General features: G+C 36.6%; 1 long non-coding RNA gene across 1 annotated transcript; it reads right to left on the bottom strand.

The window, feature by feature from the left end:
* On the bottom strand, positions 1,369-2,477 carry LOC107625712. Its single transcript, XR_001617362.2, has 3 exons — positions 2,320-2,477; positions 2,171-2,224; positions 1,369-2,094 (listed from the first exon to the last, which is right to left on the bottom strand). It is a non-coding gene; the product is annotated as an uncharacterized LOC107625712 (long non-coding RNA).

Below are 3,967 nucleotides of genomic sequence, written 5' to 3' on the forward strand. Positions count from 1 at the left end.
AACAGGAACAAACAACCAAACAAGTTCAAGCACAAGTAATGAACAGATAATACAAGTAGCAAATATACAAGTAGTAGGTGATATATATCAATTAGGCAATCCTAATTAAGGCATAGCAAACAAAGCACATATATGCATATGATGAATGTCTATCCTACTGGCCGTGAGCTCACGTGTCGGTTACTTTGCCAGAACCCAACACATCTAGTAGCTAACTCAGACATTGGTCTCTAGGTTGCGCATCTCCAGGAGGATCATAAACGAAGGAGAGTGCCTTTCCACATCGAAGAAGTGTGCCTTTCCACCTTCTCCTGGAGGATATACGAAGGAGAGTGCCTTTCCACATCGAAGGAGTGTGCCTTTCCACCTTGCAACCAGAGAAGAATGTGGGGGAAACAATACGAAGGAGAGTGCCTTTCCACCTTCCCCACATCTGCATCACGACAAGAGAGGAAACTTCCGTCCTCAACTTGCCATATCGACCATTTCGGCCACACACAGTCATTCCCAAATCTCATCATTTATCATCATTATTTCCTTACATTCGTTCTTTATAGCCATAACAACATGTATTCATTTAGCTTTCACATCATTCTCTTATAATTCATCACGTTTACCCTTTTCGGGTCCCGACCAAACTATTTATCAAACTCTTCTCAACCTCTTTAGTATCGAATAATCTTAAAATCAACCCAACTCTAACATTAAATCAATCACATCACACGAAGATTAAACTTTAACTTCTCGAACCCATGACTATCACTAAGACATCCTCGACACTCTATTTTCTTTTCTGTTTTTAATATAACAAATGAACTTGGAATTGCACAAACTTTATGTCCAAGCGTTTATATTGAAATAATCTTTCTAACAAACCAAAGATCATAATTTTCTGATTTCTCTAGCCTCAGGAATAAAGAAAAAATCATGACTGCTCTGCAGTGTATAAAACCAGAAAAACAACAGCAGCATGTGATATTCAAAATTCAATATAAAATCCAAGTTAAATCCAATGACTTTAAAAATTAATGTAGTTAAACTTTACTCATCCAGGTTTCTTTTTCAATTAGTTCTGAGTTAATACCATTTTTAATGAAGAAGTTACATTACTTGAAAATTAAGTAAAAATGAGTCAAAATCTGTTTTAGAAACCAACAAGCTTAGTACCTTTCAATTTGTCTAACTTTTATTACAAAACTCCAATTAAGCTAAATTTTGGTTTGGGAACTCCTAGCTCATCTAGAAACAAGTGTTTTGGTTTCAACCCAATTGCTATTCAATTCTAAGAGTTACAAGTATTGGAAGTTGGTGCATAGCTTGCTGAAATCTGTTTCTTTTTAGCTTTGACCACCAATATTCAAAAATTTACAACTCCCAATCCTCAACTATTAAAATTCTGAAGTTTTAGAGCAATAAATAAAATTAATCAAATTTTATAACAAAATTTGTTTCGCTCCAAAACTCAACTCGTAGAAGTCGCAACAAGACAAACAAGTTGCTGCCCTGTTTGACCTTTACTGCTGCAGGACAGATTTAACAACCTAACTTTAACAATTTTCCATAAATTGTATATTTAACAAAAAAGTCCCAAAATTTTCAGTTTAATTCCTTATATTCCCAAGTTTAGCCCAAACTTAGTTTCATGCAATTCCGATCATTACATAATTAGTTACAGCATATGCAATACCACCATAACACAACTCTACATCCTCATTAACAAACACCAATCCTAATCCATCATAAATAAATATAAGAGCACACCATTAATAACTTCCACACCTCATAATTCCAATATATATCTACCAACAAATCTATTCCAACAACATTACAAGGTTAATCATTAAATACAACAAACAATTCAACTTATCCTATGGTTCCTCTAACCTAAGTTTTCACAACACCGTAAATATTAAACGTGTGAAACTTAAACCATACCTTGGCCGATCACTTTATTCACCCAAGGCAGCCTCTCAACACAAAATTACAGCCCCTCCAAGCTCAAGTAAAACAGCCACAAACTAAGCTTTGATCACTAACAAGCCTCCAAATATTCTCAATTAAATTCCAATGCATATATACCCACTTAATCTACACCTAATATATATACATATTCCAATTTCAGTTTTCCCATAATAAATACAAGATTAAGCTAGGGTTAGGGTATCCTTACCATACCCATATGCTCAATAGCTTGAACCCATAAATCCCGGAAGCTAACTTGAACCTAGAACACAAGAATTGAACAATTTTTAACTTAATCGTTCATGAATTTCCGAAATTAGGGGAAGCTGGTTGAGAAGGAAATAATGAGTTACCTACCAAATTGTTCCATGGGTTTCGTAGAGCTCGTCGCGGTGAACGTGTAGTCGTAAACGGTTCGTCAATCGGAGCTCCGGATCAAAAGTTATTGAGAGTTAAAGTTTGAGTGAGGGTTAGGGAGCTCTCTTCCTCCCCTAACCTGTTTGGCGTGTTGGATGCAGAATGGGGAAGAAGAGCTTCTGTCCCCTTTTTAAGTATGGGTCCGGTTAGACCCACGGTCCGATTTGGACCCGGTTCAACCAGTTCGGTCTTTTCGGTCCAATTTTGGGCCAAATTTTTGAAATTGGTATCAAAATTCTCGTTTCGACGAGCTCTATCCTATTTTGATATTAGTTTTGCATTTTTAACTTTTCTAATTAAAATTTAAATTATTGACTAATTATTTACCGATTTTAGCGGAGTTTACATCCTACCCACCTAATTAGGAATTTTGCCTTCAAAATTCAGATTCAGTTATCTGAAAAGAGATGTGGGTAGTCCTTCGGTATAGTTAGAGTTTCTTGAAGCTAGCCTTGTTACTCGAAATGTCCATCTTCTTTCATTTAACTGGCTTAGGTTGTAAGACATGAATTTGTTTTAGAAGCGTGTTTCAGAAGTTACGAAATATGGAATACGTCGAATAGGTTCGAAAGTTACAGCAAAAATCTATTTGGCACGCCTCTGACCATTGATACTCTCCAAAAGTTGAAATAGGCTAACTTAGCGGGTCTTAACTTTCTTGTTCTTGATTGCTCATCCAATTCTAGTCGTTGAAGTAATCTTTAGAGATAGGTGTCCTTTTCCTTCCAGCTTGAAAAGTCTTCTTCTCAAATCTGTCTAACTCTTTGTCGGCTTTCATAGTAAGAATTCTAACTCAGATTTGCGTAACTTTTTCTTTGTTGTCTCGGCTATCAAATTCAGGAACTAAGGTATTCGATGCTCTAGTAATACAGGGGCATTTAGTGCTCTGTGAAGCTCCATCCTCTATCCTAGTCCTCGACGATCTATGTCGAAATCGGTAATTACTCTTCTTTACTCCCGGTGTAGGACCTCCAATGGTTGCAGCATTCCGATTTATGCTTTATTCTTTATTTTTGGCTACCCAAAAATATCTTCTTTGATTCATGGTATGTCTTAGCAGTTTCAGGGTAAGTTTAAAAATCTTGTCTCGTAAGTTCCGGAAACTAGTTTCTCATCTTAACTTCCAATCTCGACACAACTTTCTCTTGGTATCTTCCTGATTCAACATGCCTCAATACTCTTAGTATCTCCTTATCACCATTATTGCGCTCCCTAAGTTCTTGACTCCATGATCTCTATTCCGGCATTGGACATATAAATCTCTTCTTAATTTCCTTTTGTTTACCAATCTTCGACATCTTTGACGACTCCTTATTATCTCGTTACGCGTCCCGTACCTCATCGATTCCATGTTGTAACCTAGCAATGGATTTAGGCCAACACTTCCAACACTCTCATTCTTCCAACTTAGAACTTTAACTCATCTAACATTTTCTCCTTTGGAATTAACGTCCAAGAATCTTTTAGAAACTTCTTGCTTAGGGCATCTATCACAACCTCACGACGTTGCATCCGCATGCATCTTAAGTTTTTCAATAATACATCGTAGTCATTCCCTAAACGGTTCGTTAGGCTCAAGTGATACGAG

This window comes from Arachis ipaensis, chromosome B02 (genome assembly GCF_000816755.2).
Source record: "Arachis ipaensis cultivar K30076 chromosome B02, Araip1.1, whole genome shotgun sequence".
NCBI classification, from domain to species: domain Eukaryota; kingdom Viridiplantae; phylum Streptophyta; class Magnoliopsida; order Fabales; family Fabaceae; genus Arachis; species Arachis ipaensis.